The sequence below is a fragment of the Piliocolobus tephrosceles genome, chromosome 10 (assembly GCF_002776525.5).
Source record: "Piliocolobus tephrosceles isolate RC106 chromosome 10, ASM277652v3, whole genome shotgun sequence".
Lineage (NCBI taxonomy): Eukaryota > Metazoa > Chordata > Mammalia > Primates > Cercopithecidae > Piliocolobus > Piliocolobus tephrosceles.
This window is the reverse complement of record NC_045443.1, coordinates 10,910,592-10,924,040: the sequence shown is the minus strand read 5'-3', so window position 1 is coordinate 10,924,040 and position 13,449 is coordinate 10,910,592. Positions and strand designations below refer to the sequence as shown.

Genomic DNA, 13,449 nt, shown 5'->3' with positions numbered 1-13,449 from the left:
CACTGCAAGCTCCGCCTCCCGGGTTTATGCCATTCTCCTGCCTCAGCTTCCGAGTAGCTGGGACTACAGGCGCCCGCCACCTCACCCGGCTAGTTTTTTGTATTTTTTAGTAGAGACGGGGTTTCACCGGGTTAGCCAGGATGGTCTCGATCTCCTGACCTCGTGATCCGCCCGTCTCGGCCTCCCAAAGTGCTGGGATTACAGGCTTGAGCCACCGCGCCCAGCCAACTTCTTAATCCTTTGTAATGTATCTTCTGCTTCCCTAATTCTGCTAAAATTACTTCTAAAAACCAAATCTGAAAGTTTCTCAGCCACTTTCCACAATATGTGTCATTATATACAGTGACTTCTTAACACTCTCTTCTCTTGGCCTCTGTGATACTACCTTCCCCTAATTCTGAACATGCTCGGAAATGTACCGTTTTATAGCTTTCCTGAACAATTCACTATTCCAACTTAATGCCATTTTCTATTCCATGGCTAATGCTATTTACTTCTATCTGGAATTATGCCATTCACCAAGTCTTCAGCTTCTTAATTTGTGTGTGTGTGTGTGTGTGTGTGTGTGTGTGTGTGTGTGCATGTTTGAACCTTTTTTCTTTTTCTTTTCTTTTTTTTTTTTTTTTTGAGACGGAGTCTTGCTCTGTCGCCGGGGCTGGAGTGCAGTGGCCGGATCTCAGCTCACTGCAAGCTCCGCCTCCTGGGTTCACGCCATTCTCCTGCCTCCTCAGCCTCCTGAGTAGCTGGGACTACAGGCGCCCGCCACATCGCCCGGCTAGTTTTTTGTATTTTTAGTAGAGACGGGGTTTCACCAAGTTAGCCAGGATGGTCTCGATCTCCTGACCTCGTGATCCGCCCGTCTGGGCCTCCCAAAGTGCTGGGATTACAGGCTTGAGCCACCGCACCCGGCCCTACCTTTTTTCATATTCTATATGCAATGACACATTTTATCTTGTATAATAATTATAATGACTGTCTAATCTATTATTCTGGATTTAAACTTTATGATGGTAAAAAGGAGTCTTATTCATAAATGCTTGTTTCACATATTTTAACACAATGCCTTATGAGACACCAAGGTTAAAGATTATGTGGACAGGCTGGGTACAGTGGCTCAAGCCTGTAGTCCCAGCACTTTGGGGGGCCGTGGGGAGCAGATCGCTTGGGGCCAGGAGTTTGAGACCAGCCTGGCCAACATGGCAAAATCCCATCTCTACCAAAGATACAAAAATTAACTGGGTGTGGTAGCTCACATTTGTAATCCCAGCTACTTGGGAGGCTGAGGCACAAGAATCTCTTGACCTGCAGAGGCGGAGGTTGCAGTGAACGGAGATTGCACCATTGCACTCCAGTCTGCATGACAAAGTGACTCTGTCTCAAAAAAAAGAAAGAAAAGAAGAAAAAAGAAAGTACTTGAATAGATGGATGCCCATTTTGGGGGTTGACTGTTTTTTTTTTCTTTTGCAATTACATCTAAAATTCTAATTTGTATCCGTGTAATCCTTACCCAGGCCTCTCCCCTAATTCTCATGCTGTCCCTTTTAACTTTCTTTTTGTTAAATTCCTAATTTTTATTGGATAAAATAACATTTTACATTTATTTTTATAGAGGTTCAAAATATTTTTGTGACTTGAAAGTAGTTCTGCTGAGTCAACCAAATATTGTTATAGGGCCTCATATGATTAGCAGAAGTTAAAATAGCAAGTCAACAAAATAATAAAAAAGAAGACATGGGCTGGGCACAGTGGCTCACGCCTGTAATCCCAGCACTTTGGGAGGCTGAGGCAGGCAGATCACCTGAGGTCAGGAGTTTGAGACCAGCCTGTCCAACATGGAAAAACCCTGTCTCTACTAAAAATACAAAATTAGCCAGCACGGTGGCCCATGCCTGTAATCCCAGCTACTCAGGAGGCTGAGACAGGAGAATCACTTGAACCGGGGAGGCAGAGGTTGTGGTGAGCTGAGATCATGCCATTGCACTCCAGCCTGGGCAACAAAAGCGAAACTCCATCCTCCTCCCGCCCCCGCCGATCAAAAAAAGAAGAAATTATTCTCATTCCCCTTTCCATGGCTTTGTCTACTCAGATGTTTAAATCCTATCAGGGTACCCCCCTAAAATATTGAGAGAAGGATAGAGTCATAGGATGCTTGGACCAAAAGAAAACTTGGTAATCATCTGTTCTCTCCTCATGTTGTTGTTTTTGTTTGTTTGTAGAGGTAGGGTCTTGCTATGTTGCCCAGGCTACTCTCAAACACCTGGACTCAAGCAGTTCTCCCACCTTGGCCTCACAGTGTGCTGGGGTTACAGACGTGAGCCACTGTGCCCAGCCTGTGTTTTCTCTGCTTTTATTTCTCAAGTTTGACAGTGAAACTCAGCAAATTAGATTACTATTATATAATCATTACTAGGGAGGTTCTTGGATTTCAGGTCCAATGACTGTTAGGCCAATGCTGTTTTTAATACCACAACAAATCACATTAAAAAAAAAGATATATGGTATTGCTAATAAAGGGGAAGCTGCCGAGAAATGCATGAATTGAAGTAGCAGGGACTGCAAACAGCAAACTTTCAATAAAAATAAATAGAGTTATCTGTCATGAGCTATATGTTAAATATTGCATATTATCTGTTTTGAAATGAAAGTATGTATGAGTCGGGGATTAAAAGTCCTTTAGAACAATGCCAGGTGCGGTGGCTCACGCCTGTAATCCCAGCACTTTGGGAGGCTGAGGCGGGCAGATCACCTGAGTGAGGTCAGGAGTTCAAGACCAACCTGGCCAACACGGTGGAACCCCCGTCTCTACTAAAAATACAAAAATAAAGAAATAGGCCGGGCGCGGTGGCTCAAGCCTGTAATCCCAGCACTTTGGGAGGCCGAGACGGGCGGATCACGAGGTCAGGAGATCGAGACCATCCTGGCTAACACTGTGAAACCCCGTCTCTACTAAAAAATACAAAAAAAAACTAGCCGGGCGAGGTGGCGGGCGCCTGTAGTCCCAGCTACTCCGGAGGCTGAGGCAGGAGAATGGCGAAAATCCGGGAGGCGGAGCTTGCAGTGAGCTGAGATCTGGCCACTGCACTCAAGCCCCGGCGACAGAGCAAGACTCCGTCTCAAAAAAAAAAAAAAAAAAAAAAAAAAGAAATAAACTGGGTGTGGTAGCACATGCATATAATCCCAGTTACTCAGGAGGCTGAGACAGGAGAATCGCTTGAACCTGGGAGGCAGAGGTTGCAGTGAGCTGAGATTGTGCTACTGTACTCCAGCCTGGGCAACAGAGTAAGACTCTGTCTCAAAAAAAAAAAAAAAAAAATCCTGCAGAACAAGATTATTTTTTGCATTTCTTCAAGTTAATTTGGCTAAAAAGTACCATAACTTTATGTTTAAGATTAGTAGAGGATTAAAAAAATTATTACTAAGTTGACCAGCAGTAATTTAAAGGTAATTAATATCCTGAAACTAAAATTCCACTATGATAGAGAAAGAAAAGTGGACCCCAGAATCAAATTGTAGTAATAGGATAACAGAGTCAGTAGCAATAAGGACAAAATAATTAAAAAAAGAGAAAGAGGAAATGGAAAGGAAAGAAAGTATAATCAATGATTCGAAAAACGAATTAATGGGGACAGCTGGAATCAAGAGAAAGAGGAAATGGAAAGGAAAGAAAGTATAATCAATGATTCGAAAAACGAATTAATGGGGACAGCTAGAATCAAAGTTCAGGGTGAAATACATAGCCAATTCAAAGAGACGAAAGAAATTACATAAAAATTTACTATTAATTTCACTATGAAAATATTAAAAGCAAAGACAAATGGAATGTGGAATGTTGGACATAGAGATAAGACAAAAGAATTGAAAGCCGGAGAAGGAATAGGGGAAATAGAAGATAATGACCCTCAAACTCATTGCCTATAATGAGCAAAACAAGCTAAGCAAAAGTCATCAGGTGGATCTAGATTTTCTTACCAAAAAACTGAGACAGTAGCTGAAGGCTTCAGCACCTGGATGTCCCAACGAGTCTGTCTGGTCCCCACACTTAACCACCGTGAAGTCATGAAGTATGGCAAGAAAATTTGCTGAGCTTTCTCTTCTTCCTTCCTCTCTCTGTTTCTGGCAATAAATTAAGCCTCAAGCTCTAGACCACTATCTGACCTCATAGGAAATGTTTCAAAGTGAGGCATTTCTAAATGACTTAGAAAGGCAAAGCAGGAAAACAGAAGTAGGAGGCTATAATCCTGAGACATTTTCTGCAGCACACAGAGAATGGTTAGAGAGAGGGTGCTTCTGTACATAGGGTTCAACTTCTTAGGTTTTGTTTAGAAATGCAAAAAAAAATCCCAGCTACTCAGGAGGCTGAGGCAGGAGAATGGCGTGAACCCGGGAGGCGGAGCGTGCAGTGAGCCGAGATCCAGCCACTGCACTCCAGCCCAGGCAACAGAGCCAGACTCCGTCTCAAAAAAAAAAAAAAAAAAAAAAAAAAAAGCAAAAAAAAAAAAAAAAAAAAATGACTACGAGATGGTTGGGGTGGGGAGTGGTTGGGGAGGAATGACCTGTACAAACTCATTTAATTAATCTCAAATAACATATCCTAAATGCTTGATATATGTGAAAAACGGTGCCATGCCAAAATCAGGATGAATTAAGCTGTATTCTAATCTCCAGAGATTCACAATCAAGTGGTAATTTGTACCCATACATATACACACAAAACTGTAATATAACCTACACTATAATAATAGAAGTAAAATAATAGAATACTCTAGGCAAGGGTGTACATAACCCAGGGCAATCTAGGAGAGTCTTAAGATAGAAATAAGATGTGGGCAAGTCCTTAAGTACTTGTAGGAATTCTAGAGACAGAAAAAGGTATAAAGCTGCTTAGGCCATAAGTGGAGCCTAGTCAAAGTCAGGTAGGTGGGAGAGGGCAGGGAGGTGGCAGAGGGCAGGGAGGTGGGAGAGGGCAGGGAGGTGGCAGAGGGCAGGGAGGTGGCAGAGGGCAGGGAGGTGGCAGAGGGAAAATAGGTGGGAGAGCTTAGTGGTCACTGGAGAACAGGCTGGAGTCGAGGTGGTGTTTCATCAGGAAGGAGTACAGAAGACTGAAGATAATTCCTGCTTAATGAATACTATGCTGTAAATAATTCTCATATTATTATTTTAGATATATGCATATAAAATAAAATTTATTTGGGTCAAATGTATTTGAACACTGTTGTCTGTGATATAGACTTCAGTCTATATTAATCAACTTGTCCAGACCATAATATCTGCTCCTCCTCTTGTTTGCAGTCAAGTCACCACGGAATATTTTTGAGGCAGAAAGACCAAAAGAAAAATGCCAAGAGTTGAGTAGTATTTATTAGTTTATTTCCATTGTCATCATCTAATTACAAAAATAGAACATACTTTGTTCTAGAAGAGATAAATTGAAATAATACAGAAGTATAATGGGTAAAAAAATGAAATATTTTCTTTTCAATTCCACTGCCTGAAGTAACTATTTTTAATAGGTTAGTGTTCATTCTTCCTGAATTTTTTTTTCTGAATATAGCGCACATTTTGTTGTTTGAGACAGGGCCTCACTCTGTTGCCCAGGCTGGAGTGCAGTGGCATGATCTTGGCTCACTGCAACCTCTGCCTCCTAGGTTCAAGGACTTCTCCCACCTCATCCTCGTTCATGGGACTACAGGCACACACCACCACCACAAGCTAATTTTTGTATTTTTTTGGTAGAGACGGGGTTTCGCCATATTGGGCAGGCTGGTCTTGAACTCCTGACTTCAGGTGATCCACCTGCCTCAGCCACCCAAAATGCTGTGATTACCGGCGTGAGCTACTGCACTCGGCCTAACACATATTTTTTTAAAAGGTAGTTTTGAACACAAATGGGATGGTAATTTAGGTGTGATTTTATGTCTTGCTTTTTTACTTAACAATATATCAAAACACATTTCTATGTTAGTACATATAATTCTATTGATTATTTTGGGTTTTCTTTCCTCCAATATTTGAAAATATTGAATAATATAGGTATTCAGAAAGCATATAAAAGATAGGATTACCATATATGTACATATATATCCAGTTAAAATATATTTTATAAAAGCAGTTAATTCCCCATGGTAAAAATTAAATATGAGAAGATTAAAGTAAAAACTAAAATTTCCTAAACACCTAGCTATCTTTTTTCCACTTTCCAGATGTAATCTCTCTCATACATACGCATATTCTACTACGCATATTGTTTTGTTCTGTTTTTTCCACTTATCTTTTTATATCAGGACATCTTGGCCCAAATCATATATTTTTTTTTTCCCTGAGACAGAGTTTCGCTCTTCTCGCCCAGGCTGGAGTGCGATGGTGCGATCTCGGCTCACTGCAACTTCTGCCCACTGGGTTCAATCGATTCTTCTGCCTCCGTCTCCCAAGTAGCTGGGATTACAGGTGCCTGCTACCACGCCTGGCTCATTTTTTGTATTTTTAGTAGAGAGGGGGTTTCACCATGTTGGCCAGGCCGGTCTCCTGACCTCATGATCCGCCCGCCTGGGCCTCCCAAAGTGCTGGGATTACAGGCGTGAGCTACGCGGTCGGCCCCGAATTATACTTTTAAAATTGCTCCATATTATTTCATTTAATCAATTATTTTTTGTTGAATATTGTTTTTATCCAATTTTAAATGATTAAAACAAAACTCAATGAGCACTGTTGAGTTGTTGTATTTATACGTATTTCTGTAGAAAAGAGTTTTAGAATTGCAATTGCTAAATCTAAGAGCATACACATTTAAATTTTTGAAAGATACAGAATTTTCCACTAAAGAGACTTCATCAATCATCACACTAAGTTCAGTACCATAAACATATAGTCTGCTCCTGCTACTGACGCAGTGTGTTGCGTTGCGGAAGATGGAGGAGGAATGAGAGATGTATATAGCTGTAATACAGTGGGGGCTGCTAGGAGGGCACAATACACCCTGGGAATACAAAACCGTAAGAGACTAATTCTCATGGAAGCAAACCCACGATGATGCACTGAAGAGGTAGCACTGGGACCATAAGGATGGCTAGAAATTTGTCAGGCAATAGTACTGTAAACTAATACCTTGCCTGTCTCTCTCTCCTACCATAAATTTCTTGTCTGTCTCCAGTGACTGCTACCTTGCCTGGTATAACAGGTCTGTGGCACCAATAAGTGAGAGAATGTTTGTTTAAAAAGGATGTTGACATCTGAATATAATTCAAAGAATTAACTTGAGTCCTTAAAGTTGTTTCTGGTGTGAATTCAATTTTACTAATTTCTCTCTCTCTAAAGATTACACAGCAATGTGGCTGGGCGTGGTGGCTCACGCCTGTAATCCCAGCACTTTGGGAGGCCAAGGCAGGCGGATCACCTGAGGTTAGGGGTTCGAGACCAGCCTGGCCAATATGATGAAACCCCCCCCCCTCTACTAAAAATACAAAAATTTAGCTGGACATGGTGGGGGGCACCTGTAATCCCAGTTACTCGGGAGGTTGAGGTAGGAGAATCGCTTGAATCTGGGAGGTGGAGGTTGCAGTGAGCCAAGGTTGCACCACTGCACTAGCAGCCTGGGCAACAAGAGTGAAACTATGTCTCAAAAAAAAAAAAAAAAAAAGATTATACAGCAATTTAAACTGGTTCAAGAGCTTGCAGCTGTGTTCCTTGGATTTTCAGGAAGGAAATTACTAAAAACATGTTGTGAATATTGCTCATGTTTCTGAATGACTTCTCTCTCTTCTTATAAAGTACTGGTTGTTTTGTGGTGTATTGTGGAAAGCTCTGAGGAATTTATGTGATTCACTTCTGTTTTGTTCTGTTCTGAATATCTAAATATAAATTTCTAAAAGCAGAGATCAGATGCTTTGGAGAAAAGAAAATTTGAATATATATTGCAAAGGCAGCCATATTAAAACCTTTTACCAGTCACTGACTAATTCTACACTGTCATTGATGGAGATCTGTATTAAAGCTTGTTTGGCCAAAATAAAAATTTTAGAATCACAGAATCTCTAGCCTGTTTTCTCTGAGAAAGTTAAATACACAATAAAGTTACTGTCCTTAAAGACTTCAATAAAAATGATTAAATCCATTATTAGATAATTTGTAGTAACCTATGCTCTAGATTACATGTAACTAAGTGCCAAAAACTGTGGATGACCAGACAAATGCAATGGCTGGTCAGCAAAGGGTAAGATTGATTGATGGTGGCTAGAATTAGCTGGAAAATTTTTATGGAAGAAAAGATTCATGAGGTGAACAGAGCACTAGACCAGGAATGTGGAGACGTGCATTTGACTTTCACTTTTGTGATAACTACTCGACCTTGGGCTAGATACCTGACTTAGACATTTGTTGTTTTTGTTTTCTTAGGTGGAAAATTAAAGGTTGGATTAAATGATCTTTCAGGTTTCTTTTACGTCTAACAATCTATAATTCTCTTATTTGAGCAGGGAGATTGAAGCTGAGAGGGCATTTTGAGGGAAAAGCATGAGCACATATTAAGGGAGAGGTGAGCCCAACACAAATAAATAGCACAGGTACATTGCTTTGGTGGGAGTAAAAAGAGTATTCTAAGGACTAAGGGAGGGCAGGCAGAAAGCCTGGGTTTAAGTCTCAACTCTGCCACTTACTAATTGTGTTACTGAAAACAAGTTTCTCAAACTCTATATTCCCGTTTTCTTATCTGCAAAACAGGTACTGTGTCAGATGTCATCTATCAATACTCAAGCTGTCCCTACCCTTTTTCCTTATTACCTCTCTATTTGAAACCTATGGACTACGTCTCCTTGACCTTCTCTCCAGCTGGGTTCTGAATAGGATCTTCCAGAAGGACATGTTGATGTGTCAATGGAAAGTAAGGAGAAAGGGGAACTATTGCCTTTAATTTCATAACTTGGTTGTGCACGGAGATTGCGAATCTATTTTAAAAGTAAAAGAAAGTGGTCATTCATGCCTGTAACCCCAGCACTTTGGGAGACCAAAGCAGGCAGATTGCCTGAGCCCAGGAGTTCAAGGTGAGCCTGGGTAATACGGCAAAATCCCCCTCTACTAAAAATACAAAAATCAGCTGGGCATGGTGGAGCACACCTGTACTCCCAGCTACTTAGGAGGCTGAGGTGGGAGGATGGCTTGAGCCTGGGAGGTTGAGGCTGCAGGGAGCTACAATAGTGCTACTGCACTCCAACTCAGGCAACAGAGAACCTGTCTTAAAAACCACATAAAAATAAAAATAAAAATAAATACACAAGTAAAAGAACAAACACTATAAAATAGAATAAACATTAAAATTGTTAAAACAAAAGCAATATGGGAGAAAGGGATATCATTTAGCACCTGATTTCTGCAACGAAGGGGGCAGGTGTGGCAGCAGTGGCTTCTGGCAACTGGAGACTCTGGCAGGATTACTGGTTCTGGCAGCAGCAGCAGCAGCAGTAGGCCTGTGAGTTTAGATTTTTGTTCAGTGGCAGCAAGAACTCTCATCCTTAAAAGCAAGTGCATGCTTGCCTATTCTAGGTAACATTCTTTTCCATTTTTTCTCTTCCAAATGCAGGAAAGCATCCTTCTGCAGTAATTGATATACAGCTAATATCTTCTCACTTTTTATTCCTCTATTTCTTTTGACACTTCTGTAGCCAAGTCTTCTTTTTCTTTCTTTCTCTTTTTTTTTGAAGAGAGGGTCTTGCTCCGTTGCCCAGGCTGGAGTGCAGTGGCTTGATTGTAGTTCACTGCAGCCTCGAACTCCTGAGTTCAAGCAATCCTCCTGCCTCAGCCTCCCGAGTGACTGGGACTACAGGCATGCAGAACCACATCCAGCTATTTTTAAAAGTTGTTTTGCAGAGATGAGGTCTTACTATGTTGCCCAGACTGGTCTTGAACTCCTGGCCTCAACTCCTAAAATGCTATGATTACAGGCATGAACCACCATGCCTAGCCCAAGTCCTTGTCTCATATATCCCTTTTGAAGTACCTACAATGGTTTTAGATTTCCTGGTGGAAAATGACTAATTCAGGCAATATTCTCTACCTACTCTATAGGATTATCAGGAGTATATTAATAGACATGCAAAGCTCTTAAAACAGTGCCAGCATATAAGGAGCTTAACAAATATTAGCCATTATTATGTCAAAAAACTAATGTGAATTCCAGTTGCCTATTAGATCAAAATTATTTTCCATCTTAGACAAGTGGCAAATAATTTACAAAATGTTCCCTTCCCAGTGTGAAATCACACCCTTTTTGTCAAGTCGAATTCTAACCTATGGCCTTCAAAGATGTAGATTAGATGTACTCTTTTCCCCCTAGAGTATAACTGCCTAATTATCCACAAAGTTATGGTAAAGCCAAGTAGGAACACAAATTGAAGAACAAAGTTGCCCAGAAATTAAAATAATTCAGTTAAAAAGTAAATAAAACAAAATAAAAAACTGTTAATTCTACCATAATAACAAATATCTATGTCTAGATTTTGAAAGAAATCAGCCAAATTTGGCATGATAAGTCAGACAAATCTGAGTAATTTGAAGAAAATCTAACAAACTTTGCTTATTCTATGGATTTATTGGTTTTTGACTTTATATTATAGAGTGTATCTAGAATAGCCAGGTAGGAGAGGCTGAAGGGGAAGCAAACTGAATGTGGGTACATGTTTCATTAACACCCTTTGTGACTTTAGTTCCATAAAGCCAAAAGTAAACAAGGAGATAAGGGAGGAGACCACCCTTCATATTGTCTTACGCCCAATTTCTGCCTCCAAAGAAAGAAGAAGTAAAAACTAAAAGGCAGAAATGAAATTCACAAGCAGACAGCCCAGCACCACACCCTGGACCTGGTAGTTAAAGACTGATTCCTGACCTAATCGGTTATGTTATCTATAGATTACAGACATTGCATAGAAAAGCACTGTGAAAATCCCTGTCCTGTTCTGTTCCATTCTAATTACTGGTGCATACAGCCCCCAGTCACGTACCCCTTGCTTGCTCAATCGATCATGACCCTCTCATGCAGACCCCCTTAGAGTTGTGAGCCCTTAAAAAGGACAGGAATTGCTCACTCGGGTAGCTTGGTTGTTGGAGACATGAGTCTTGCCGAAGCTCCTGGCCAAATGAAGCCCTTCCTTCTTTAACTTGGTGTCTGAGGGGTCTTGTCTGCAGCTAGTCCTGCTACATTTCTTGGTTCCCTGACCAGGAAGTGAGGTGATTAATGGACAGTTGAGGCAGCCCCTTAGGCAGCTTAGGCCTGCCCTGTGGAACATCACTGCGGGGAACTCCCGCCAGCTTAGGTGATGCGGATCCTGAGAGTGAGCCCAGGTAGGCAATTGCCCCACCCCAGTGGAACGCCTCTCCAGAGCAGCATGCGGCAGGCCCCCATGGAGGATCAACACAGTGGCTGAACACCTGGAAGGAACTGGCACTTGGAGTCTGGACATCTGAAACTTGGTAAGACTCGTCTTTGGAACTTGCCCACTCCATTTGGGTGGAAGTGTGGCCTGATCACCCATGGCATGCCTTTACGGGCACTGTGGTGGGCTGGTCTTGGGAACTTGCCTACTCCATTTGAGTGGAAGCATGGCCTGATCACCCACAGCATGCCTGTACTGGCACTTTGGTTTTTGTTTTTGACTTGACTTGGATTATTTGATACTTTGGTTTTGGTTTTGACCTGGCTTGGATTTCTTGATACTCTGATTTTGGTTTTGATTCTGGTTTGGTGTAAACTGTAAAAGTGTGTGTGTGCCCTTTTCATGTGTTCTTTGTTTTGTGGTGTGCATGTGGTGTGAGCGTCATGTTTTGTCTTGAAGAAGCATGGGTCAGGCACAAAGTAAGCCCACCCCACTAGGAACTGTGTTGAAAAATTTCAAGAAAGGATTTAAGGGAGATTATGGAGTACTATGACAGCAGGAAAACTTAAAACTGTGTAAGATAGACTGGCCAGCATTAGAGGTGGGTTGGCCATCAGAAGGAAGGGCGGATAGGTCCCTTGTTTCAAAGGTATGGCACAAGGTAACCTGTAAGCCAGGGCACCCAGACCAGTTCCTGTACATAGACACTTGGTTACAGCAGGTTTTAGACGCCCCCCGCTCCACCCCCTACAGTTGTTGCATAAGCAGCTGGCAGAGGCAAGGAAAGACCAGCAGAGAGACAAAGAGGAAGAGACAGAGAGACAAAGAGGGAGTTAAGGAAAGAGAGACAGAGAGAAAGAGGCAGAGAGAGAAAAAGAGACAGAGGCAAAAGGAAAGTCAAAGAGAAAAAGAGACAGAAAATAAAAGAGTAAAAGAAAGAAAAAAAGAGATATACAAGTAGTTAAGAAAAAAACAGTGTAGTCTATTCCTTTAAAAGCCAAGGTAAATTTAAAACATATAATTGATAATTGAAGGTATTCTCCGTAACCCTATAACACTCCAATACCACTTTGTTGTCAGTGTAAACAAGCGTATCCCAAAAGCACTGAGGCCTTCCTATCAAAAATTCTTAACCCAGTAAACCGCAGATGGCCCAAATGCATTCAATCTGTAGTGGCAACCGCTTTGCTAACAGAAAAAAGTAAAAAAAAGAAAAAAAACTTTTAGAGGAACCTCATTGTGAGCACACCTCACCAGTTCAGAAGTATCCTAAGGAAAAAAAAAAAAAAGGATGATTTAACACTAACCACTGAAAATTCCCTTAACCCAGCAGGTTTCCTAACAGGGAATCTAAATCTTAATTACCATACAAAGGTCCAACCAGACCTAGGAGGCACTCCCTTCAAGATGGTTCCTTCCAGGTAACTGAAGTAAAAAAAAAAAAGTCGTCTATACCAATCCTAGGTTAATTCGGACAAAACAAGGTCTTTTTTTTTTTTTTTTTTTTGAGACGGAGTCTCGCTCTGTCACCCGGGCTGGAGTGCAGTGGCCGGATCTCAGCTCACTGCAAGCTCCGCCTCCCGGGTTTACGCCATTCTCCTGCCTCAGCCTCCCGAGTAGCTGGGACTACAGGTGCCCGCCACCTCGCCCGGCTAGTTTTTTGTATTTTTAGTAGAGACGGGGTTTCACCATGTTAGCCAGGATGGTCTCGATCTCCTGACCTTGTGATCCTCCCGTCACAGCCTCCCAAAGTGCTGGGATTACAGGCTTGAGCCACCGCGCCTGGCTAAAACAAGGTCTTATTAATAGCAAAGGATAATTAAAATCCCAAACTTACAAGGTTTTCAACAAAAGTGAAGTTTACTAAAAGTTAACAGTGTAACGTGTATTACAGTGACGTCTAATCTTGTGGCCTTAGGCAGTCTAGTCCACAGACATAAAATAAGTTTGCTTTGGAAAAGAATAGTTTTCATCTCTGAAAAAAAAAAGGGAGAAAAAAGGGAGGCAGAATTTATGTAAAAAGGGTCTTATATGGTAAATTCTTGTCCTGAAATAACAGGTTGTTTAAAGAAAGAAATGTTTGTAATAAGTC

General features: G+C 41.4%; 1 protein-coding gene across 1 annotated transcript in view; it reads right to left on the bottom strand.

Annotated features, from left to right (window-relative positions):
* Window positions 1–4,169, bottom strand: part of C3AR1 (complement C3a receptor 1) — a 6,696-nt gene extending 2,527 nt beyond the window's left edge. The window contains exon 1 of the mRNA XM_023192411.3: window positions 3,970–4,169. The gene's annotated coding sequence lies outside the window, so the exon portion shown is untranslated. The remainder of the gene's footprint in view (window positions 1–3,969) is intronic.
* Window positions 4,170–13,449: the final 9,280 nt, after the last annotated feature.